Here is a 25,801-nt window from a genome sequence, read left to right as displayed (position 1 = left end):
GGTTGTGTTGAGCTCCCCAATGCTCCGTGCAATGAGTGTGGGAGGGATGGGGAGTCGCTTGCTACGTGTGGCAGGAGTGAGGGATTTGCTTCTGAACATACAGCCTGGATGGGCCTTCCTCACCCTCCCTCTGCACTGCCTGGAAACAACACAATCAATGCTGCAAAGAAAAGACAAATTAGCATCGACGGACCTCAGACCTAGAAATACTTCAACACATTGATTTCTGCTGGTGTTACCATCCTGAAGCAGCCCAGGCTTTGCAGTTTGGCCTCACCTTCCCGCACAGCGGTCCTGCGAGCGCTGTACCCCATGCCGGCCTGGGCACAGCTCCGCTCCCACCTGCGCCGGGCTGGGCACAGCTCCGCTCCCACCCGCACTGGGCACAGCTCCGCTCCCACCCGCACCGGGCTGGGCACAGCTCCGCTCCCACCTGTGCCGGGCTGCGCACAGCTCCGCTCCCACCCGCACTGGGCACAGCTCCGCTCCCACCCGCACCGGGCTGGGCACAGCTCCGCTCCCACCTGTGCCGGGCTGCGCACAGCTCCGTTCCCGCCCGCGCCAGCGTTCCCAGACAGCGGCTCCGGAACGGGCCTCGCTGTGGTCCCAAACCCGACTGGGTTAGTTCGCCTGCTTCTGCAGGTCCTTGAGCTGCTGCCTGGCTTATGGATGGGTCTGGCCTTAGAGAGCAAGCTGTGTTTTGTGGGAAGCTGCTCTTTAAGGCATTGAGTTACACACTTCTTTTTACTTCAGCAGCACCATGAAGGGGAGAAAATACTGTTAAAAATATTCCATACACTGAGTCAGAGCTAATTCGGACCCTGCTTTCCTTTGCTTTGTACATTGAGGCTGATAATATGCACAGCATGTTCTTCCTGCCAGGACAAAATCTAATATTTCTGGGTGCCCACAACCTTCCTCAGAATCATAATAGCAAGATGAATACCGTCAGTGTGCCGCATGCAATATTAAAGCACTAATGATGCAATCAGTCTCTCTTAGCCTCAGTAACAAAGGAAAGAATTACGCTGTCCTTCCTGGGCACAGCTCTGCTCCGTGGCGTGGGCTCTGGCTGCCGGGAGGCGGCCCGGCGCCCGGCCAGACCCTCCTGTGCCCGTGTCGGCTGCTGGGGTGCGATGGAGCGGCCGAGGCTCGGGCGCCTCTCCTGTGCGCTGCGCCCCGGGAGCTGCAGATGCTCCAGGAGAGTTCAGGTTTGTTAATGGGCTCGTTAACAGCGTGGCTGCTGCTCCCGTCCCGGTGGGGCAGCGTGGTGGGAGCTCCCGGCTCCGGTGGGTGCCCTGAGAACTGTTAATTTTGTCTGGTGCAGATGGTGCCAAGGAGACGTCCTCCCCCGGGCCCTTGTTTCTTCACTTTGACTGGTCAGCTGTGATTTGGCTGCGCCCGCTCTGAAGGGAGGAGGGTTTATTTTTCCTTTTGTTTCTGAGCCCAACTGTGCAAAATACCTTGAGGGGAAGAGAGAAAGCGAGAAATGTCATTGCAGACAAACTATTTCTGGATGTGCTCCCATGCGGGTGAGGTGGTGCTGAGCGGAGGGACGCTGGTGGCCTCTGGGAGTTGCAGTTGAGCCCTTGGTGTGTGTTTAGCCTGCTCACATGCTGTTTGTCACCTGTATCTGGTGGGGAGAGGGAGAGCTCCCTTCAGCCCCCCCAGCCACGGATGCCCCCGGCGCTGGTCCCACGGGGCGGTGAGGTGGGATTTGTGCTGGGTCTGCCCTGCGCCCCTCCCGGGCGGTGGGACATGGGGACGATGTCCCTATGGCTGAGCAAGGTCCTGCCCTGCTGGGCTCCGAAATCCCGGGGGTGTGTGAATCTGCGCAGTGTAGCTGGGCAGAAATCAACTGGTAGAGTGTTAGAAAGACGTGACCTGGGGGCAGATGAAGTGAGAGGATAACGTCACCCTGCTGCTGGTGCAGAGCTTTGACACGGAGCGCGCAGGCCAGAAGCAAGTGTTCTCAAAGCAGATGTCTGCTCCAAATATTTCATGGTACCTAAATTATGGCTTTGAAGCCTGCAGCATTTGGGGGATTTTGTTGGTTTTTTTTTTAAATAATGTCCTTAGGAGCTCTAACTGCAAAGCATTTCCATCATTTCATGCCTTTCAGGAGAGAGATGGCTGTGGGCCGAAAAGTAGGAGTAGAAATAGCTGGATTTCAATCCAAGCTTTTTCCCTGGAATTGAGCGATTTCTCTCTCCAGCCCCCCGCCCCCCCTCCTTCTTTCACACATCAGACAGAATCCAAATGTCTCTCTGTTTGAAGCTGCTGGGTGCTAGGATGGGAGCGTGACCCCGGCGAGTGCCGCGCGCGGGACCGAGCGCCGCCGGGTCGGCGGGGCCGCAGCAGGGGGTGTTTGCTGTGTGCGCCGGGTGACATTTTACGTCCCACAGCAGGGGATGTTTGCTGCATGCACCGGCTGATATTTTCCGTCCTACAGCAGGGGATGTTTGCTGTGTGCGCCGGGTGATACTTCAAGTCACCAGAGCAGGAGGTGAGTGTTGGAGTAGCCAAACCAGTAGGGTGGTGGCAGCAGGAGGCTTCCAGCTGATGTGGGAACGGCTGCCATGGGACTCGGTCACTGGTGTGAGCTCATACCCAGCTAGAGGTCAGCATTTCCATTTAGATGGGATTGCTGCAGCCTGGCTGTTAAAGGACCGTGGGGTTTTTGCTGTAGTCAGGCTGAGGATGAAAGGTTTGGTGTTACAGAGCTGCTGGGGGACTGGAGGAGAGAAAACCTGTGTGTGGCAGCTGCTCGGTCTGGGATGAGGTGCCTCGCGGGGGATCTGTTTGTCATGATGGGCTGTTTGCTAATTGAGTTTTAATGCTTTTAGTGAGATGTCCTATGAAACACATTGGCAGGTCAGTCGGAGGATCCCCTGCCACAGAACCAGCCTGGTCACTTGGGGCAGCCCGGGGCAGAGCCACCCCAGGAGGGACACCTCAGCATCGCCACCGGTGACATCTGCACCGGTCGCGGTGGCTGGGCAGATGGGGTGGACGCAGCCCCATGGCATGGTGCTAGTGGGCGGCGCTGTGCCCATGGCTCAGCACGCTGCCCGCGCAGCCCGGCCGGTGGCTCCTGCCACTCGCAGAAATACGACATCTGCAGCACGAGGTTGTGAAAAGCCTCAGGCCACAAAAAAAGGAAATGACTTTTCTGGTGTTCTGTGTGCGCGTGCATGCGCCGGGCGCCGAGCAGGAGGGGCCGGGTCCCCCAGCACAGCGCGGGCAGGAAGCACCCGCCGGGCTGTCCTCGGCACGGCTGGCACGCGGTGTTGCCGGCTCCGTCACCGCAGCCCCCATGGCCGGAGCGCCCCGGCAGCACCGAGCCACCGCCATGTTCCAGAGGAAGCGCAGCGTCTCCTTCGGCGGCTATGGCTGGTGGGTGCCCTTCCTCTCCTCCCTGTCCCCCTCCCTGCGGCAGCGCGGTGCTGTGCCAGGAGCTTTTCTGCCCTCCATGGCTCAAAGGAGAACCAGGGCAATGCTGAGCCCTGGTGACCCCTCGTGAGCCCCGTGGGTGCTGAGTTCTGAGGCACCTCCCGGGGCTCGTGGTGGGCTCCCATGGGCACGTCCCCTGTGAGAGCATCTTGTAGCTCTGCCCCAGCTCCTCTCGTTCTGTGGACCTGCCACTCGCTCTCCCTCTGCCCAGGCAGTGATGCTCACGGCCGCCTTCGGCACCTTGTGGCATGTGTGGTGAGGTCCCACCTGGTTCGTGGCAGGTTCCCATGCCCATCGGTGCCTCCCTGAGTCAGCCCTGCCCCGTCTGTCCTCGGCAAAGCGCCGCGGTGCCGCCGGCACCCTGGGCTCTGTGGGACTGTTTGCTGCTGCTGTCCCTGCCCTCCCAGACGTGTCTGTCTGTAGGGAAATGGTTTAAGCAAGTGGCACTGTTCTCCCTCTGCCCTTCCTCCGCTTTCCCTCACTCTAAGGTATTTTATGCCCATTCTGAGTCTGTGCTGTGTGATTGTGATCAGCCCGTGGGAACTGATTGCCAAATCGGCAATTCTGTACTGATTTTGGCTGTTTGGCACGGGGGCAGAGGGTCCCTGTGCTGTCCCCTCGCTGTGTGGCAGCGGCTGGGCAGCCAGGAGCGCTGGGCTTTGGGAAGGGCTTGTGCCCGTGGGCTGGAGCTGCTTGAAACCCGCTGGGGAAGTGCTGAGTAACCGGGACAGGTGTGGGAGGGCAGCGAACTCATCGAGAGCTTCAGCGAAGTCTCCTGGGAACAGAAACGCCTCACTGATGCCACGTTTTGTCTGAGCTGGATCTTCTTTCCTTTTGTGAAAATGGGAAGGAAGCAGTCTGATAAACTTCTGTGCAAATAAGCTTTGTGAAATATGGGCTTGTTTTGTGGCAGAGAGAGATGGCAGCTCTGGGGCAGCTGCTGTCGGGAGCGGTGGCTCCGGGTCCAAACCGCGCTGGGCACATCCCGGGAGCTGCGGTGGGGCCGGGAGCGTGGGGCAGGGCTGTCAGCCGCCTGCCAGGGGCATTCGGGGACACCTGGGCTTTGCTCAGTTGTTTTCCTTCTGCACTTCGGCGGTTGCAGGGTAAAGATAACCACGAGCCAGAGCGTTGCGCAGGAAAAGTGTGGTCTGCTGGCTGTTGGGAGGCTGCGTCGCCATCGCGGTCCGGGCGGGGGATGCGGGCTGCGGGCTTCCCTGTGAATCTGTCAACACGGGGGGCTGCACAGGGAGAGAGACCGGGGTGTGGGGAGCCCTGTTCTGCATTCTGTGGGGGGAGCTCCCCAGCGGGGCTGCTGCTGGCTGGGCAAGGCACCCCTCGCAGTCGTGTGTCACCCAGGGAGCAGCGCACACAGCTGGGAAACGCTTCCCTGGGTGTTTACGGGAAAGGGAGGGACCTGCTGCAGCCCCGTACCTGCATCTGCATCTTGTCACAGCCACCCGGCCGCGGTGACACACACCCTTCCTGTGGGGACCGCGCATGGGGTGCCAGGCACACCCCAGCACCGCCCCGCGCCTGCAGCCGCCGTTCCCAGCCCCGTGCTGGGGTGGACATCGGGTTTTGTTCTGTCTGCCCTCTGCACCTGCTGCCAGCGCGGTCCCGGCAGCGCCCGCTTGTCCCGGGCGCCAGCTGTGGTGCTGCTGCTCTTGGACGCAGGGACACACGTGGGGGTGATGTGGAGGTGTGGGGTGTGCGCCCGGGAGCCGCCCCTCTGCCTGCCCCACGGCCCCGGTGACCGACGTGTGGGCCAGCTGCCCCCTGCCGGGCCATGGGCACCCGGGAGCTGGCGGCGGGACCGGGTGCTGTGGGACAGCACCCAGCGCTGTGGGACAGGGCTCGGGAGCCCCAGGGCTGCACAGGGAGAGGCCGATGGGCGTGGGGTGTTTCACTTCACCCCACCTCGGCAGCGGCTGCAGGGAGGGCCTGACGAAGCGGCTCTAAACTTAGTCATATCGCAGCTGCGGTTTCCCTTGCACAGGGTTTTCTTTCTTGTGTTTCGTTTGTTTGGTTTTTTGGTTTTGTTTTTGTTTTTTTTTCGTTTTGTTTTTGTTTTTTTATTCAATTGCCTCTTTTTTTAATTTTCCCTCCAAGAGGCCAAATAACATCAACGGATTTTTATTCCCTGTGGTTCCAGATGAAGCCACTTCGGTGCCACTCCACACGGGCAGGAGTTGCCACACCACCCGCTGTCCCTTTGGCTCACTGGCATTTGCTACCAAGCCTGGCAACAGCTATTTACACCAGCACGCTTTAATGTTCAGCTTGATTTAATGATCAACAGGGCCTGTGGACAGGCTTGTTAAGCATTAAGTGACAATAGCAGGTGCCCAGGGTCTATTTTAGGAGCAGCAGCGAGCGGACGCTCCAGGGGCGCAGCACGTAGCTGGTGTTTGGGGCAATGCCTGGGACGGGGCTGCCGGGCTTTGTGAGCCCGTGTCGGTCTGAGGGACCAGGGGCAGGTGATGGCGAGGGCAGAAGGTCGAGCTGGGGACACCCCAGCCATGGGGAGCAGGGACACCCCATGGGGGTTCCTGCCGTGTCTGCCCGGTGCTGGCTCTGCTGGTGGCACGGCGTGTCACCGCTGTGTCACCGTGGGTACAGCCTGCTCCCGATGGAGAAGTTCAGCCTGGCAGCGTAAAGCTGCGAGTAGAAGGGAAACCGCATTTCTGCAGCCTCGCCGTGGCCTGTGTGATCACAGTGAGAAACAACTCTGTGTGTGGTTTGGGGTGTTTTTGGTATTTGGTTTATTTTTTGAGAGATGTAGCATTTATTCTATGTGGCAGATAACAGAGCATTTGCAATGACTGCCAAAAGACATAATTTTGTATTTTGAGACATTGCTATGATTTGCATTAATTACATTGATATGACTCTAACCATAGTGATTCTGTGGAGGTTGGCACTTATTAATGGTGCCAAATAAACAAGTGAAGCGACTGGGGCTCCTGGCCCCGTGGCAGCTGGCGGCTGGGAGCGATGGGCAGCTCTGTGCTCCCTGTCCAGGGCTCTCGGCACACGTGTGGCTGCGCGCGGTGGGTGCGGGGTACGTAACGGGGTAAATCCCTGGCTGCTGCTGCGTGGGGACAGTTTTACTTGCTTCCAGGCTTAAGTTTGAGTTAGATTTTGGTGGTTTTGTTTTCTGGTCGAGCCTTTCTGTAGCGATCACTGTGTCAGCCAGAGCGATGGCACCTCGGAAGGAGATGCTGGGGGCAGTGCCAGCAGCCCCGGTACCCGTGTTGGGCAGCCAGCCCTCCCGTCTGCGCCCGAGTAACTCGCTCCTCTGCTTCCTCCCCAGGATCGACAAGACGATGCTCGCCAGCCTGAAGATCAAGTGAGTACCCGCACTCTTCTCTCGTTCCGAGCGGTTTCCCCGTGAGACGCGAGTGTGAGCGATGGCTCTGTGTGTGTTGGAGTTAGCTGGGCTGTCCCGGTCCCGGCTCCGGCAGCGGTGCTGGGCTGCCCTGGGCTGCTGCCTGTAAATTCTGTGGAGCCTGGGGATTTTCGTTTTGGTTTTGAATCTTGCAGTCTGGAAAGGGGGTGGTGTCGGTGGGATAAGGGTGCCTGTGCTGTTACTGAGCTCCCGCTCCCATGCTGCACAACCAGGGAACTGATCCCTTCCCTCCCGCACTGGTGGATCCTCCCGCGTCCAGATCAGCTCCCCAGGTCAGAGCTTTTCCACTGCAAGCACATGTGTGGCTCCGGCACTACCAGTGTAACCGTGAGCTAGTATAGAAATATTCTGGCCAAGCCGCCCATGCGCTCAGGTAATGTGCGTGGATAACAGCTCATGCGCTCTCCCTCTATAATCATCACTTGTGCAAATTATTCATTAATGGAAAAGTATATAGAGAGCCTCAGGGGCACCTGAATGAGCCTGCAAGTGCCTGCTGGAAACAGCACAACAGAGACGCTGCTGCTGAGCTCCTTGCTCAGGGTTTTGCTGAACTAATGAGAAGTTTAAATCAACATTTACCACTTTTGGGAGGGGAGGGAAATCTCCATAGACTTTCCTTTTCCTGTGGAGCCGAGAAGGATTTAACTGCTCCTTGTACACTGCCGTACGCTGTGCCCTGATTTTGTCTCAGGTCCTACGCAGCAATTCTGTGGCAGAAACACCATCCTAACCTCCTTTCTCCGCTGTACGGGGCAGTTAGTGCCGCTGCCACGGGACCTGCTGCCACGGGACCCGCTGCCATGGGACCCGCTGCCATGGGACCCACTGCTGTGGGTGCGCTGGGGCCAGGCTGAGGGTCTGGGGCCGCGTTCCTCGCTCTCCTCCTGCCTGGGCAGAGGAGGGTTTTGCTCGGGGAGGTCGATGAACATCCACTGGAGCATCTCCATCCCCACTATTAGCAGCTGATGCTTTCTGCAGCCTCGTAACGCTTCTGCTTTGTAGACAGATTGCTTCGTTAAATGGTTCTGTAATTGGGGCCCAGCCAGAGCCACATTAGATATTTGTAAAAGCTTTAAAAAAAAAAAAAAGTTTTGGTTTTCTAACACCCTCTTATTATTGCTTATTTTTAGCCTTCTGGCTAAGACATCAGGCGTAGGCAATTTTCTTTGCCTGTATAACTTGTTAACAAAAAGACAAGCTGCTTTCCTCAAGCCAAAGAGCCCTTCATGAGCCTTGTGCACGCTGCAAACATCAATATTGACTTGCAGAAACATGGCAGGGGAGGAACAGTGCGTGGTGGTGGATGTGGTCCCGAGCTTTTGGCTGCACAGGGAGTCCCAGGCACGGGGAGGCTGCAATAGCCCCCACTGGGGTGACCCTTCGCGCCCGGGGCAAGGGCTGTTTGCTGCGGTGGCAGCAAGTGCCCTGTCCCGGGGAGGCGGGAGTGGCGGGCTGTGTGTCCCGGCAGGCTGTGTGTCCTGGCGGCTGTGTGTCCCGGCAGGCTGTGTGTCCCGGCGGCTGTGTGTCCTGGCGGCTGTGTGTCCCGGCGGGCTATGTGTCCTGGCGGCTGTGTGTCCCGGCGGCTGTGTGTCCTGGCGGCTGTGTGTCCCGGCGGCTGTGTGTCCCGGCGGCTGTGTGTCCCGGCGGCTGTGTGTCCCGGTGGGCTCTGGGGGGGTGAGAGCAAATGCTGGGATCTTGCACAAGCCGGTGTTTGGTGTGACCGAGCGTGGCAGCCCCAAGGCTGCGGGATGCTCCCCTGCGGCTGCTGCTCTTGTCAGCCTTTGTGATAAACTCACACACCCAGGTGGCACCAGAGGATCAAAGCACTTTTCCCTTTTCTTTTTTAGTTTGGGTTTCATTAGTTCCTATGGTAACCATGAGTGTGTCTGAGGGACTGGGAACCAGGGAGATTGAGTAGATGTTGCAGAGTGGGAGAGTGGCGGGGAGGCGATGGACGGGGAGCCCCGGCATCGCGGCCGGGGTCAGCGCGCCCCGTTAGTGAGAGGTGCCCAGCAGGTACCGGGAACGCTGCAGAGGACTGAGCATCCCTGGGCGGCTGCTGCTGCACGGCCGCGTTCTCTGCTCAGCCCCAACGTGCCCAGGAAGCTGCGGTGAGTTTGGGTCGGGCTCTGCCTGTGCCCTGCCTGGCCGGGGAGGCCGATGCTGGGGCCGTGTGGGTGGCCGTGGGCTGCTTGGGGTGCCGGGGCTGCGCCTGGGGCCTCGCAAAGTGCCCAGAGGCAGCGCATAGGGATGGGAAGTTTGCGAGAGGGCTTGGGAATACTCTGCTGGCTGTTTTTTGGGGGTGCATGTCCCCAGGGGAGTGGCAGGAGCTGGTGCTGGGGGCTCAGGTGCAGGGAGAGGGGCTGGGGCTGTGACAGGCAGAGTCACCTCTCGCTTTAGCCTTATAAAGCAAAACCAGCGACGGAATGGTCACGTCTCTGTGAAACAGAGGAGCCTTGTACACTGCGAGTCAGCGTGTGTACAGCTAAAACTCGCATGAAAGAACACGTGGTGCTCATCTGATGGTGGGAACGGTGGTGGAAGATAAAGGTGGGAGAGAAGAGAGGAAAGATTTACTTGACCTTCATAAAATGAGCTGCATCCAGTTTGAGACTCTTTAATATTTGATGGGCCAGAGCTCAGTTAATGGGAAGACGTGGGAATGATTGAGCTTCTTGGCGGCAGCTGCAGGGACTGTTGCAGTAATCTCGGAGGTTTGTGCCGAGGTCCCGTGAAGACAAGGTCTGGAGAGCAGATTGTGTCTAAGTAAATTCCTTTGACTTTATTACCACCTTTTAAAATGGGTAATTACATGCAAATGCGTATTTTGCAGCTATACTTCAGCTGTAGTAGCACATGCGTTGCACTACAAAGAAAACGCTGTCACAAGCGTGGCAGAGCAGCCGCCGGCAGCGTGTGGGGCAGCCGGGCAGGCTTCCCACGGGGTTTGATTCGGAACCGCTTGTCTCGGGGCCGCCGGTGCCCCGCAGCGCCCCAGCCCGTGCCCTTATCCCGGCGCCGGTGTCGTGATGGAAGAGAAGAACCGAGCATGGGGCCGGGCTGCAAGGGACCCCTGGGACTTGGAGCAAAGCCCAAAGGTGCCAGCGCTCGCTGCTCCTGGTGCTGCCGCCGTCCCCCGCCTGGTGCCAGCACCTACCTGCCCCGGGCCGGGGTCACCGTCCCACTGGGGTTTTATTGGTGACCGTGTGGTTCACCTAAGCACAGCAAATTCTTCTGACCTTTTCCTGTGCCGTCCTTCTGTCTCCTGGCTCTAATATCACCCTTATTTTTTTGTAAAGTTCCAATGGGAATTTAGCCTGTCCACGACGGGCCATGAACCAGCTGTCCCCCCGCAGGTGTCGGCGGGTTCCCGCAGGGTTTCCCGTGTCCCCGTGGCAGTGGGGAGCAAAGGGAACCTTGGAGTGTTACCATCCCTGTAAAACCACAATTCAGCTCGTTTAACATCTCCCCTGTGAAGCCGCTGCTCTGCTCCCTCTCCTGGAGATCCACGTCACACCGTGTGGGGAGGTGACAGCACGTGGCTTGATGTGGCATCCCAGGCAGAACCAGTCCTGTGACAGCGGCAGCTCTTGTGCCCGTGTCCCTGCGGTGGCTTGGCCACTGGCTGGAGTGACAAACCCCTCAGGTGCCGGGGAGGCTGCAGGCGAGTGGCCAGGGACGGTGACAGTCCCTGTTGCTGCCGCGGGCACTGGCTGCCGCCGTCCGCGCTCGCCATCTGCTGCCCGAGCGCCGCCTCCTGCGGCTGATGCCAGCACCGGGGAACCGTGGCTGCACAGATGGATATCAGTGCCGGCTTAACGCAGAGCTGAGGTGACAGCTCGGCCTGGCAGGACACTGACGGGGAGGAAGGCAAAGCCCCGGGGCTGTTGCTGCTACTTGGTACCCGCTGTGCCAGCTGGGACGGGCAGCACCGGCCCCGGCAGCTGCCGGCACACGGTCAGCGGGGGAGAGGGACGGGCCGGGGGTCGGTCTCTGCTCCCCGGCTCCCATGGTGCCAGGGCGGGTACTGGACCGAGGGTCCCCGTGAGCAGCATCGCGCGGCTGCTCGCTGTGGGTTGTGTGACAGAACACCCTGCTGCAGGCGGCACTGCTGCGGCCGGGAGGTGACAAACGGGGACACGCCGTGAGCAGAGGGTGGTGGCAGGGGTGGGGGTGCAGCCCAGCCAGGGTGCTCACCCGGCAGGGGGCACAGCCAGCCCTGCCTCGGCTGGCCCTGGGGCTGCCGGGGGATTCACCCAATCCAGCCGGTCCCAACGGCTGCCCCGTATCTCGGGCGCGCAGGCGGGAGTGCGTCCCTCTTCGTGGAAGGGCGGTTACCGCCCCGCAGACGCCCAGCCCCGCGCGGTGCCCTGCGGCACGTTGCGCAGCCCGCCGGGACGGAGCTCCCGGGAGGACAAGGTGCTGTGTGGTGAGGACGGGGTGTTCCAGCCATTCCACCCGGTGAGCCTTCTCTGCACCACGTTTTGGGGTGGGAACACGCACAGCTCCGCCGATGCTCCTGCCCTGGGAGGCTTCCCGCACTATTTGCCTGGGCGCTTTCCTCTCCACGGCTTGCTGTGGATATTTGGGGTTGTTTGGGGGTTTATTATGGCAGAAGCCCCAGCTACAGAGCGAGGCAGTGGGCTGGGATCCGGCAGTGCAAATGATGCTTCCCACTGACACTGGAGGAGCTGCAGCAGCGCATTCTGCTCCCGTGCTGCCCGGTCCCATATGTTAAAACGTTGTTGTTGCTGTCAGAACAGCCTTCACATATTTAAAGCTAGATTATCCACAATTACATCTGCCCAGAGGACTTTGCAACCCCACGTGGGTCTATTTTTAGCTCTGTTTCAGAACTAACAAACTGGGCTGGTTTATATATCTCTTTTCTCCTCCCATATTTATAGCTTGTCGAAATAGGAGCTGTTTGCAGACAATCAGAAGGCAGCTGCTCGGAAGAATAACAGCCTTCTAAAAGCAAATATTGTCGTGACAGGGGGAGGGAGCCCTAATGCCTGATGTGGTGGAGGCACCACCTGCCAGCGGGTGCCTGCTCCCGAATATCGGGGTGCGCGGGAGGATGGGTTGTGAGCTGGAGCTGGGGCTGTGCTGGGGGTTCGGAGGGGCTGGTTTTGTGCTTGGTTCGCAAACGGCATCAGTGCTGAACCCAAAGGGTACCCGAGAGCCCCACGTCTCCCAGGGCCGGCGTGAGCCCCCGGCTCGTCCCAGGCTCCCGCCCAGCAGAGCGTGTGGGGCCGTGACGGTCCGTGAACAGGGCAGAGCTGTGTCGGGGGGTCTGTGAGAAGACCCAAAGGTCACTCCATGCAGACACTGGCCTGTCTCCTTCCTCTCCAACGTCACGCCAAGGACAGCTCCTTCCTCCAGCAAGCAGTTTGGTGCTAATCCTCTTCAATTTGGAGGGCAGAGCTTGATGTTCTCTTCCCTGAGGTGACGCGGGTTATGTTGCTCAGTGACGAGGGGCCGATAACTGCCCGTCCTGCTGCATCGGGGGCCGGAGGGCGGACAGGGCTCCAACCAGGTCTGCAACAGAGCTGCCAAACCCCGCGCAGCTGTGTCAGCCCAGGGGTTCATCCTGCGCAGCTGTGTCAGCCCAGCGGTTCGCCCCACGCAGCTGTGTCAGCCCAGGGGTTCATCCTGCGCAGCTGTGTCAGCCCAGCGGTTCGCCCCGCGCAGCTGTGTCAGCCCAGGGGTTCATCCTGCGCAGCTGTGTCAGCCCAGCGGTTCGCCCCACGCAGCTGTGTCAGCCCAGCGGTTCGCCCCGCGCAGCTGTGTCAGCCCAGGGGTTCATCCTGCACAGCTGTGTCGGCCCAGCGGTTTGGTCCGCACAGCTGTGTCAGCCCAGCGGTTCATCCTGCACAGCTGTGTCAGCCCAGCGGTTCACCCCATGCAGCTGTGTCAGCCCAGCGGTTCGCCCACACTGGCACATGGAGCTCCAGGGCAGGTTTGGTGCCAGGCAGGAGGGTGAGAAGGGGGTGGCAGGAGGACAGGATCAGAGCAGGGATCCGTGTCTGCTCCCCGAGCACCAGCGCTCAGGGAAAGACTGAGAAACAGGCTGTGAGTCGTGTCCTTTCATCTCTTGTTCCCCGCTGTTGATGAGGGTGCACAGTGTGAGGTGATTTAATGAGGAAGATGGCAGCTTTCAAGCTAACGACTGCATCATTTTCCATCTTTTTGATCTGGAAGAGGCAAGGAAAAAGCTGTAGAGCAATAGAAACCCATTTCTGCATGTGATTGACTTCGGCACATTCCCTGTTGTAGGGATGTGTCACTGAGATAATACCTGTGTTTTAGCTCCACAAATTATATGTCTTTACCCCTCTCACATCAAACATGGTGTCTGAGGGAGACGGGTGATGGAGATGGCGGCAGGTCCTGGGGCGCTGCTGGGTCGGGCTGTGCCCCTCGCACCGGACGGTTCCTGCGTGAGCTGCCCCCCGGGTCCCCGCCGTCCGCGCAGGATGTCACTGGGTGCGCTGGGACAGCCGGGCAGGGCTGGCGCTCGCAGGGACGGCGCTGGAGCGCTGGCTTCCCGCAGCCACTGCCTTTGGGACACGCCAGCATCGCCTGCTGCTGCAGGAGCAGCACTGGCCCCGTGTCCCTCCGGTGTCCCCTGCCCTCATGAAGCCTGTGACGAGTGGCTCTCTCTAAGGGCTCCTGAGCTGTCCCCAGCAGCCCGATCCTCCTGCCTGACCCGCGTGCTCCTGCGTCCTCCGCAGCGTCCTCGGGCAGGGGCAGCACTTGGCTGAGGTTGAGGTTTGGCCAATTCCTGAGCCACCCAGCTGGATACTGGGGGCGTTTGATTAGAATGACGGGTCCAGGGATGGTGTTTGTTCTGCACGAGGAGCTGGGGAAGGGCCGAGGACTAAGGAGGGTGGCGCTGGAGCGTCAGGAGCGTGGCTGATGTTAGTTTGCTCTGCATCCTGAATCTGACTTTATTAGTGATGTTAATGATAAATGATGGCATTCAGTTCACTGATTTGCTAGTAAAATTCAAAGGATCTGCTCATGCTGTGAAGACTTATTTCCTCTGCTGATTTGATCTAATTTAATTGAATACTGAAATTTTGGAGCTCATCTCTTCAGAAAGCCTGTGTTCACAGGGAAAAATGCCCCAAATTATCAAGAATACAATTTCCATATAATTGTGCTGCTGTCACAGGCTCGACTCCCTTGCACTGTGTTTAACCATCAGAAGTGACACAGTTCCCCGGGGGGGCGAGCGGAGCAGGGGCTGATGCTGCAGCCGGGTCCTGCCCCGCTCGCGCCCCCAGCCCCGTTCGGCTCATCCGCTGCCGGGGCGCCGCCGCGCGCCGGGGAGCCGGAGCCGCTCTGCTGGCGGGGCTGAGCGCTGGGCACCAAAACGCCGCCCTCTGTGCAGTCCTGGGACGTGTGTGGTGGGAAGGTACTCGCTGAGAGCTGCTTGGCAAAGCCGTGTCTCTCTAGAGGCTGCTGAAGGAGGAACGGTTCCAAAAATAAAATCAGGAGAACCTATAGATAGATGTATAGATGAATGTAGATAGGTAACTGTGTATCTTCTCACATGAAGCAGATCCAGCTCTCTGAGCCCCCTGGGCTATGGCTTTACACAAACACAGAGCAGGGAACTGGGTGTTCTTGTCTGGCCCAGCGTGTTTGATGGGGAAAGGGTTGCAGCAGCAGCCCTGGATGAGCAGCTTTGGCCCCCAGTTATTTTTAGGTTGTCTTTTCTGATCACTTGACCTACTGAAGTCTCTTCTCTCAAAGCTTTTGACCACAGACGGGGTGCCCACGTGCTCACCCACCACCTCCCAGCCTTGCGGGTGCCGAATCCCCGGCGCCGGAGCTGAGGCTGCTCTGGTGCGGCCGAGCCTGGGCTGCCTTCTGCAGCCAGAGGTCGTTCGCTCCTAATGAGGTTTTGTTCTTTCAGTGCAGCTTTGATTGTTTTCCCCGCTCATTTCCTGGGAAGGCTGATAATTGTGCTGGGGAGATGACGCTGTGCTCGGCCCCAGTCAGGGGAAAGGTCGATACTTGTGTGCTCTTGTGACGGGCTCTGGACGGGAACACGGGCTCCCTGTCGAGCCGTGCAGATGGATGGGCTCCTTTGTGCACATCACTCCGGGAGCCCTGCGGAGGAGCCCCAGCAGCGGGCATGGGCAGCTGCCGGGTTTGGCACCGCTGCGCGGTGGGGAAGCTGTGCCGGGGCGCTGGGTGTGCCTGTGCCTCGCACGCACCAGCCCCCTTCCCATCAGCCCAAATTCACGGGTGCTGGGGCTGCTGGTGCCATATTGCACTTGTCTCGCACTGTTTCAAGAGACAAAACTTGAAGCGCCGGGGTGGAGGAGCCGGCTTTGTGCTTTCTTGGTGTTTCGTCTATGTCTTTCTAACTGAAGTCATCAAATAAATCTCTAATCAGACTACTTAGAGCTGGATGTAACAATCTAAAACTCTATTTCTCATGATGCTTCACTTAAAACTGTATGCACTCTTATCCTCTTCCTGCAGCACCATTTGAAATGCTGTAATCGCTTTCTCCCTGGTTTCCCAGCTCCTAAATCCTTTTCTTTGTATGCCAGGAAAATCGGAATGTGACTGCTCCTTTGCAGAGAACTCGTTACTATTTTTGTCTTTCGGTCGTGCTGCTTCGGCTCCTTTTGTTCCCCTCTGGCTCCTGGTCCCTGGTGCTGGTGCAGCTCCCCCGTCCCAGCGCTCGTGCTGGGCAGTGCGGGCGGGGAAATGCCCAGGGGTCTCTGGGCAAGCGCTGGGACGTGGGGAAGGGACCTGGGTTGGTGGGGAGGGGTCCCGGGCAGAGCTCTTGGCTCCGCACCGGCCGTGGCGGGGACGCGCTGCCCGTGCCCAGCCCGGCCGCGGCAGGTGCCCGGCATAGCTGGTGTATTTCTGGCTCTGTCCCTCGTGAGCCGGGGAACCAGAAATATCTCCTGGAACGGGAGGCGCGGGGGGTGTCGGGGATTTATCCTGCGCCATCTGACGAGGCTGTGGCTCGAGAATCCCTGAGTCACCGGAGCCGGGCTCGGCCGCACCCTGTGCTCCGGTGTGAGCCGTGGGACCTTCGCGGTAGGAACGTGCCCCCGAGCGGCTCGGGAAGGGTGGTGGGCTGCTCCGAGCCCAGGGGTCATTTGATGTCACTGCAGCATTAGCATAAAAGCCAAAGTTATTCCATAAATATATGGCTTCTTAATAATATTAAGTGTCATTCACTCACAGGAGATTCAGTAATATCAGAGATGAAGGCTTGATCTTGTCACAATCTGGTATTTTCAGATCCTTCTTCCTTAGCAGAGTGTCCAGAAGAAAATGCCAAGTTTGGCACAAATGAGCCAGCCACCCAAGTGATTTATTAATCACGGCGTGTAATTGTCCTACCCTGCCGTGAGCTCTGCCCAGCCCCTCATGACCCAGCTTCCTCATTAGCTGCAAAACTCTTCTCTCTGAAGCAAAAGCATCGGGGCATTTTTAAAGAGACATTTATTTCTTCATAAAACAGGGGCAGCTGCCTCACTCCTCTGCTCCCCTTGGCATCCCCGGCATCCCGGCCCAGCCCGCCATGGAGCCTTCCTGAGACGGCAGAGCGCAGAAACGCAGAGCAGCTTTTCCAGGGTCCCGTGGCAGCCGTCAGCGATGTCCTGGGGAGCAGAGTCCCTGTGGCCAGCACCCGAGCACCCAGACCCCCAGGAGAGCCCCGGGAAGGTGTCCCCGCCGCCCGAGGGAGCTGCCGTGTGCTGGGGACAGGGGGCTCCGGTGTGTCCCCATGGCCCGTGCTCTGCGCAGGAGGGACGCGGGTCCTGGCACGGCTGCAGCCCGCGAGCCCAGCTCCCAATCCTGCCCTTTCCAGCACCGGCCTCCTGCAGCCGCTCACCATTTATTGTCTTGCCCTTGTCCTATAAATTACACATCAGCTGCTACAGAGTCCAGAAGCAATTGATTACAGCGCAGCCTCATTTGCCGTATTTGGGTGGAGAAGCAAATATGGCTGAGTGTGTCTGCTTAAAGTGATTCTCTATTTCCAAATATGAGAGAATTGAACATCTTTAAAGATCAATACAAAGCCACTTCAGCATAAAACAAGAGGAGATTAATACTTAACTTGTCTGGAAAAGAGGAAGAGAGACAGTGGAAAACGTCTCCAGAGAGAGACTCAATGAAATTTGAAGCTGCCTGTTTAATGTGAGAGGTAAAAGGTTTAAAATTAAAAACCCCTCCCCCTCCGTTAGCTGGAAGCTAATGAGGTGCTGGAGAATTGGTATCACTTGGCATGGAAATAGGCTCGAATTTCTTTCTTTTTTCTCTTTTTCCTGTGCCTGAGAAGTTTGTCAGGCTGACGATTTCTATTTGAAAGGAAGCAGCCAGGTGTTTTCTGCAAGAACAGAGAGGTTTGTTGGTCCAGCAAAGCTTAGGGAAAAGGCTCCGCAGTGCGAGCTGAGTGCCCGCGATGAAGGCAGCACCCAGTTTAACATAACTCTTGCCTCTTACCCGCCCGCGTTCTCTCACCACCACGTGCGGTTTGCAATTGTCCGACATCGTCCTGAAGAGGCAGAAATGCATTTTGGGGTGTTTTGAGGATGGGTTGGGATTTTTGGTGTGGGGAAGCGGGGCCCTCAACCCTCGTCTGCTGGAATTACTGTGCTGGAAAGACCTGCTGCTGCTGCAGCCTTCCCAGGGACCTGCCGGGATCTGCTGAAATACAACAATACTAATCTTGGGTGTAAGTTCAGGTCTTGACTCTGAAGAGCCACACATGCTGTGCAGGTCAATACGGATGGTGCGATGATGGCTGAACTGCCATCGGGTTCTTCTGGGGTGAATAATGTGGCATGTTCACAAAAATAACATTGCACATATTTTCACCTGACTTACAGTAGGATGCATAAAGAGATTACAGTGATGATGGGTTTTTTGGTTGGATTTCAAGAATAGATCTGATTAGAGATTGTGCTGAAACATTTTGATAGAAACGGCAGAGCTAAGGTCGTGTCGATCACTGTAAGCATGGCACGGAGGCGGCGAGAGCAGCTGCTCCGCGCCAGATGTGATCCGCGGGCCGCGCGAGCTGTTCGCTCCCGAGCAAACACATTTATTACGGACTGTGCCGGGAGAGCCCCGCGCACGGTTAATGATTGACCGCCCTGGCCCGGGGTTTCCAGGCCGCTCGCGCCCTGCTGCATGCAAGCCCATGGGCGTTGCTGCTGCCCCGTGTCCCACTTGGGTGGGATGCTCGTGGTGGGGAGGCCGTGGTCGGCCCCGCAGCCCATGCGTGCCCCCCAGCCAGCCGCCTGTTTGCAGCAGGGTCCCCGCAGAACCCTGCCCCTTGCAGTGACAATCGCCGCAGGGCCGCTGTGCGGTGCTGCGCGCCGGGAGGCGACGCTCCCTGCTGCGAGGCCAGGCTGGCTGGAGCACACCGGGGGAACGGTTCCGTGGGCTCGGCCAGGCGATGCAGTAGATTTTGATTTCTCTGGGGCTGGCTGTGAAGATGCAGAGCACCAGTGGGGTCTGGGCAGATGCTGACGTTTCAGCCCTGTGCATGCTGGAGTTTCGCCTGCGTGTTCTCATTCGTGCCTAAAGCACGGACTGCTTGCATCCCTCTAACCAAGAACATGCTCAGAATGCTGTAGCTAGTCCTGTGTCTAATTCCCCTGAAAATTAAACTCGCAGAGGAGGAAGGTGAGATGGGAGGGGTGGGGGGGCAGAGACACCCGGGTGTTTTATCACCATGGCAACAAAGACTTCCAGGGAAAGGTGCTGAGGTTGTGAAGTAGATCATTTACAGTTTACTTAATTTTATATGTATATATTTCCTGGAACAAGCTGTGTGCCAGCTCCCCTGTGGAAGAGCAAGCTGCAGGGCTGGTGCTGTCGCGCTGCTCCCAGTCCTGGCTCCTGCAGCTCTGCAGCGGGAGGAAGGGAGAGCAGGGAGAGAGCTCATCTCTGGCACCGGCACAGCGGGCGCCGCGCTCGGCCCAGCTCAGAGCTGACCTGTACAGGGAAGATTTGCGGGTGTCTTGGAAAAGACAGAAGAAAACATTTGCAGGGCAGGAAGGAAACCCTTCCCTCTGTGCAGATTTTAAAGGGGCTGTAATGTAACTTCCCCCATTTAAAGAGCTGGTGTATGGGTGAGGGCACAGGCTGTTTTCATTAAGAGGTCGGCATAGTCACCATCCCTGCAGGTATTAAAAAGACGTGTAGATACGGCACTTGGGGACATGGTTTAGTGGCACTTGGCTGTGCTGGGTCAGTGGTTGGGCTCTTTTCCAACCTAACTGATTCTGTGACCGGGGTAACGCAGCATCAGTGGGGACACCAGAGCTCCGGCACAGCGCATGGGTCCCCGGTCACTCACCGTGCCCACGCCGCAGCTCCCTGGGTGACGGGCTGCGGGGCACAAGGGGCCAGGGGGGCGTCCCCGTTCCCGCGGCCACTTCTGGGGGCTGGCGGCCACGCGCTGCTCCCCGCCTCGCGCATCCCCGCGCATCCCCGCGCGGCGGCGGGAGCGCGCAGGGGGCGCGGGGGCGGGCGCGGCGCGGCCGCAGGTGCGCGGCTCGGGCCGGAGCGGCGGCGGCGATGTCCCGGGCGGGCGGCAGGATGCGGTCCCGGCGGGCGGGGATCCGCGCGGCCGTGGTGCTCATCGGGCTGCTGCACCGCTCCCGCCGGCAGAGCCGGGAGCAGAGGTGAGGCGGCGCCGGTCCCTCCGCCGGACGGGCGGGCAGAGCCCTCAGCCGCGGGGCCGGGGCTGGGGAGAGCCGGCGGGAACGGGGCTGGGGAGCGGGGGGCGGCGGGAGCGGGGCTGGGGGCTCGCGGCGGGCGGCGGGAGCGGGTTCGCGGCGGCTCTTACCGGGGCGGACCCGGGATGGTCCGAGGCGGCAGCTGCCCCGGGGCCGGAGCGCGGGGTCACCGCGACCCGCGCGGGGTGCGGGGTGCGGGCAGGGGCTGCTCCTCCGCTCCCCGGGCCGGTCAGCCCCGACCCCCGTTCCTGCTGCTGCAGGGGAGCGAGAAGGACCGTTCTGTGTCAGGGATCGCCTCGCTCACAGGACTGCTTTAACTCAGCTCAACAGCTTTGTCTCTTCGCTCGGGAACAGCTGACAAATGGTTTCATCTTTCATTGACTAAGCCACGGATTGTACTTTATGTTCAACTTTGTGTTTTGAGGAAATAGTGTGTTTGCAATATTGTGTTAGCTGGCATCTGCTCGGCTCCGCTTCCCCCCATCATTAACAGGAGTTGCTGTTGGCTTCAAAGATTTACCCTGCTCTGATTTATGCTGCGTGTCCTCGGTCAGGGAGTTCTCTCTCCAGAACTGTGCTGCTCCGGCAACTTTGCTGTTAAAAATAGTAAGAAATATGCATCCAAACCTCAGTGGTGTGCACACTTCTGGTTCGAGGTGAAAGCGACATGAGCACTGCTGTGGATTGAGGGTTTGGGGTTTTTTGTTTGTTTGTTTAATTTGTGGATTTGTACCAAAACCATATGAATGAAGAACTGATTGGTTTCAATCTTTATTGTAAAGTATCCCCCAGTCTGTGAGCCTGAAAAATCAGAGTAAGATCAGAGGTCCATATCCTCTCTTTTGGTGCTGCCGCCTTACGTGCTTTGCCTTGAGAGCAGGATTTAGTGATGCTTTTGTGACTTAGTGGTGGCCTTCCTGTACAGTTCGTGTGTTGCTGGTGTTGTTTTGTGACATTTTCTTCCCCTGTGTGGGGTTTTAGGTAGATCATCAAAGCCAGACAGCTGGTAAAATCAGCCCTCAGGTCCTGATGGTCACGAATTGATGGCAGAGACGGGTGTTCGCGCTGGCTGGGCTGTGGGGTGCAGGGGCTGTGCTGGGGTACCCCAGCAGGCTCTGCCATTCCCATCCCTGCTGCTACCCCTCTGGCTTTTGCCTTGCTGAGCCCAGGCCCATCCCTGCTGTGGCTCTGCCCGTGGGCCCGGGCTCCAGCAGGTTTTGGAGGGGCTGGCTGTTTTGGGGGTGGCTGGGTCCCCCATGTTGCCCCAGCGCTCTGTGGTCCGGAGCCTCTTCTCCAGCTCTCGTGTGCTGCGTGTATGGAGCATCCGAGTGCTGGGGGTCTGCGCCATGGGCAGGGGCGCAAGCGCCCCTCCGAACATCATCCCTGCGGAAACTCCTTGGCCATCCCGTGTCCGCCTACCAGGGAGAGAAGTGCTTCACAGCACACTGAGCAGGATGTTTCCCAAAGAGTTGTCTTGCCCCTGGGTGCCACATTTCTATGAATGAGCTCTGCGTGACACTTAAGGGCTGAGAAGAACGTCTGGCTTTGAACTCTCGCAGAAGTCGAGTCTGCCCGGTGATGTGTGAGTCTGGGTGGGTTTATTTTTTCCCCACCGTCATGTGCTGAGCACAAACCGCTCAGTGTGGCTCTTGCTGCAGGGTTTGCTGAGGACAACGAGACCCACACAGCCATCTCAAAGGGAGAACAAGGCCCTGAGGAGGGTTTTTCCTATCTGTTCTGGACTGAGAAGCCTTCATGGGAGTGATTGCAAGAATTCAAGCAGTGCTTTACGATGGCTGCTTCTCCTTACGCAAGCTGCCAGGGCCATCAAAGTGACATAATCTGCAGGAAAAGGAAGGGACTGCTAGCGGCGGCGTCAAAAGGGACTCTGTTCTTCCACCTGCTCCTATTTTCTTTTTTTCCTCCTACATTCAGTCTTTGTTCTGCGTTTGCAGTTGAATTTTGCTTTACATGAGCCATATGCAAGCCTGGCAGGATTGGTGGCAGCTGCGGAGTCCCTGGTGGCCCATGTCCCTTCCTTGTTAGCAACCCAGCAAAGTGCAGCACAACAAACCGACCTCCCTGCGCTCCCCTCGCAGAGCCGGGCGCCACGCGCTCCCCTGCGCGCAGCCGGTCTGTCCGTGCCGGTCTGTCCGTGCCGGTCTGTCCGTGCCGATGCTGTGCGCTGGGGCTAGAGGGGCAGCAGCTGGGGCCTGGGGGGGCTGAGGCTCTTCCTGCCTCTGGTCCTGCTCCAGAAACCTCAGATTTGGAACTGGGTGTTTTCACCTAAATCCATTTTCCTGAATGTCCTGCACACAAGCCAAGTGATGTGACGGTGGCTGTTGTCTTGGGGGTCAATCCGGTGGGTGCTGTGATGTATGTACACCCCTCCCTTCGCTTGTTGGTCCCAGCTGTGCTCTGGGCAGTCGGGAATACGGCCAATGTCTGTTGTCACCGCGGTTCGTTCGCTGCTGGGTTCAGTGGGGGGTTCCCACGGACGTCTCCCTGAGCCACCAGTGAAATCTTTGTGCTGTTCAAGTTTTAACCTCCATTGGTTCCAGTTCACCAGAGCAGCATCCTGTGCGTTTTGGGCCTCTCCCCTGTCCCCACCTGCCCCCGCGCGGATGCTCAGGCGGGGACAGTGGCCCCTGGTCGTTCGGCGTCAGTTCTGCCTGTGGCTGGTGCTGCTGGTTTCTGGTTCTCTGCAATCCACACGTTACTGAATGAGCTCAGGAGGGGCTGCCCAAGGCTTGCGGGCTCGTGGGCGTCAGGACTCGGATCAGACAAGCTTTTGGTTTTAAAAGGTTCGTGAGTGCCCTGGCTGTGTTACCCAAATGCTGCGGGAAATCAGTGTGTCCTCTCTGCTCCTGCAAGGGACATAAGACAACAAAATTTGTAAATGACAAAAATTTCTTTACGCCACTATTTTCATATTGAGCCTCACTTTCCCAGCAGAGCAAGCGGGAGGTCCTTGGCCAGTGGGAAAGAGCCCAGTGTCTGTGGAGGTGCAGGCAAAGCGGGAGCTGCTCCTTGCCATCCTGGAGGAGGATGGGCAACGATCCCCCAGCCAGCACAGGCACCGCTGCCCGCACGGGCGCAGGGCGCTTCAAACCGTTCTCAGCGGTACTCTCGGTGCAGAGGAGTAATTAAAGCCAAACTCCTTGGCAGTTAAATGTCACCTTGCTCTGCGCAGGGTCTGGTTCCCGCTTGGGGAGCTGCGCGGCCGGGGAGGCTGCGTGCGCACAGATGCAGGCTGGCAGTTTGCAAGCACACAAGTTATTGCAAGGAACCTAGACCAGAAAATGCTGCGCTTGTTCTTCACTGACTCTCGGGGTTCAGTGCAGGAAAGTGGCACTTTGGGCCGGGCCGGCCTGAGCCCGGGACCTGCCGGTCAGTCAGTTTGTCAGGGAAGCTGCTGCTCGGCAGCTCTGCCCTGCGCCTGGTTAAGCTGGAGCAGCGGCAGCGCTGGCTGTGCGTGGCCAGGAGGGTGACGCCGGTCGGTGTGGGGTCTGCGGGGCGCAGGGCTGTGCGGAGGCAGCGGAGCCCTGCGGCAGCGTGTCCTCTGCAGCCTCCTCCGGGACGGGCGATGATGCAGCGAGATCTCGCCTGCCTGAGGCCCCGGATTGGATGCGGAGCTGTGCAAAGTCAGGGTAAGGTGCCTCGTTCAGGCGCTCGCTGCAGATTTCCAGGTGTAAATTCTCAGCGCGGCGCCCTTGTCTCTGTTGGAAAAAAAAAAAAAACAACCAAAACATTTTCGAGTTGTTTTTTTTTTTTTGCAACTTAAGAGCAGCCGGCTGGGGGCTCCCGGTGCCCTTGGTGCGGGGTGTCAGCAGGGCTCCCGGTGGCCTCAGTGCGGGGTGTCAGCAGGGCTCCCGGTGGCCTCAGTGCGGGGTGTCAGCAGGGCTCCCGGTGGCCTCAGTGCGCGGTGTCAGCAGCGCTCCCGGTGTCCTCAGTGCAGGGTGTCAGCAGGGCTCCCGGTGTCCTCAGTGTGGGGTCTCAGCAGGGCTCCCGGTGGCCTCGGTGCGGGGTGTCAGCAGGTCTGGTGTCCAGGGGCTCGGTCCCAGCCCTGAGCTGCAGCCGTGATGCGGGACCTGCCTGTGGGGAGCAGGGAGGAGGGACCCCAGGGGCAGGCGCGCGCCCAGGATCCGCTCCCTCTGCCCCAGGACTGGGGCTTCACCCGGGCGCTGCGGGGAGGAGCAGCAACACACAGCCCCCCGTGAGAACTTCAGACGCTGGCCACTTAATATTAAATAAACTAAAAAGAGAGCAGCTGGCAAGGTGATGCCCATCAAGGACAAAAAAAATGATGGTTCCAAAAATAGAGGCTGTTAATTTACAGGATAGTCTTTGCTGTCCTTCTCAAGGTTACTGCATCTAGACAGGCTGAACTTGTTGCTGCAGGAGTTTTGCACCTCCTCAGGCCAGGTTGCATCTGCAGAATTAGGTGTAGGCATAAAGGTAACCTGCGATGCTCTGTGTTTAATTTACACAGTGGAACAAAAGGTAGAGCTCACCGCTTGCTGCGAAACACTTTGCCGTGTCAGATAATATGTTGACATCTCCCCTTCCCACGCGTAATTTATATGAATGTACCGTGTCAATTTAGAGTCTGTCTGGTAAATCAGACGAATAAAACAAGAAGGTGGGATGCATTACAAGTTTTTCATTAGGCTTTCGACTGAGGAAGCGGGAGGGGGGTGTGTGCCCAGAGGTTTGGCTGGAAAGCTCGGGGCTGCAGGGGTCTCGGTAGCCCTGGCTCTGTGCTGAATCACAGCACAGTGTGACCGTGGGGTTTGCCAAATTCAGGATATGAATTTGTAGGCGCTTTGGGGATGCAATCAGGGATGCTCTAAAGGCAACAGAATGACTCCACCTGCCCTGGTTGTGTTGGGAACTTGCCAGCATTACAAACCTGGTGCACACACACCCAAATAGGATGAAGTCCCCATGTGCTCCTGCTTTGGGAGACGCAGGGGAGCGGCCGCACGGGCTGAGCCTTCCCAGTGCGGAACAGGGTCCCGAGGGCTGATCTCACTGTCTTTGTTAGGAAACCCTGCAGTTGGGCTGCATAGCTGCATTAAGGTATTTCCTTAATTAGATTTGCTAAGTGTGTAGGATTCTAATTCTTTCTTTTCCTTCTCTCTCAATTTGCCTAATGAGAAAAACAAAGCAATAGAATTCCGAAAGCGATGCCCGCGTTGCCTCCCGGGATGGCTGGTGTCCAGCCGCGCCGCCCAGGGTGCTCCCGCTCCTGTGTGTCCTGCAGTGCCAGGGAGGCGAGTGGGGAGGGACCGCGGAGGCCGTTAATTGGAGCTGTGCCATGCCAAGGCCAGGCTGAAGCTCATCACCCTCTTCCTGCTGTCCCTCCCCACCCCGTTCTCTCCCCTGCTTCCCAACTGCCCTCCTGCACTTCTGATTGCCGTCCTGTACCGCGGCTGCGGTCAGGCTCCTTGGGCAGGAGCCGTGTGTTCTCTCGCACCGTCCCGGTGCAGGACGGGGTGGAAGAGCCTTTGTGGAAGCGGCTGTGGAGCAGCGGGGCCGTGCCACGGGAGGCCGTCCTGCAGCTGAGCGGTGACACTCGCACCCTGCGGGCACCAGCATAACCAGGAAACCCTCGGGGGGCTGAATGTCCCGGGGCTGCTTCTTGGGGTCTCTACTATGGGTGGGTGCTGGGTCCCGGCACCTCAGGGTGCATCCCCCGCCCCTGGTCCTTGCTGGCGTGACCACCTGGGACCTTTGCTGTGGTTCAGGCTCTGCAGACGCTTGTGCCACCAGTGCCGGCCAGGGACGGGGTCTCGGCGTGGGGCCGCTGAGAGCATCTGCTGCTCCGGTGTCATCCCCAGGGAGATCCCCGGGGCTGCCTCTCCGTGCGAGCACGCGGTGCACAGATAACAACGTGCCAATCTTCCTCATGATTCATTTAGCATCCCATGAGGGTAATCTGTTTGGAAATTAGGCTGATGGCCCTTGACCCCGTAGCTGACGGCAGACTGAATCATCCCAGTCGGTTGTTGCAGTTCAACATAACAGATTTCCAGTGCACGGAGGCTGATTTCAAGCGGCGGCTGGTGAATGGGTTTGTTTTGCTCTCCCGGAATTGCAGGAGCAGTTCCATCAGTTTGGCCCCGAAGAAGCAATCAGCATGTGACAGAGGAACACGTTGTTAAGTTGTGTGAGTGATTTTATAATACTTAGAATATGA

General features: G+C 58.5%; 1 protein-coding gene across 2 annotated transcripts in view; it reads left to right on the top strand.

The window, feature by feature from the left end:
- The first annotated feature begins 11,249 nt into the window (after positions 1–11,249).
- Positions 11,250–25,801, top strand: part of RAP1GAP2 (RAP1 GTPase activating protein 2) — a 35,522-nt gene continuing 20,970 nt past the window's right edge. Inside the window, exon 1 of one of the 2 annotated variants that reach the window (XM_080357275.1) lies at positions 11,250–11,326. The gene's annotated coding sequence lies outside the window, so the exon portion shown is untranslated. The remainder of the gene's footprint in view (positions 11,327–25,801) is intronic. The other variant, XM_080357274.1, reaches the window with a different exon arrangement.

Source organism: Nesoenas mayeri (assembly GCF_963082525.1).
Source record: "Nesoenas mayeri genome assembly, chromosome: 20".
NCBI classification, from domain to species: domain Eukaryota; kingdom Metazoa; phylum Chordata; class Aves; order Columbiformes; family Columbidae; genus Nesoenas; species Nesoenas mayeri.
The sequence above is the reverse complement of the archived record's forward strand: the minus strand, read 5'-3'. Positions and strand labels throughout refer to the sequence as shown.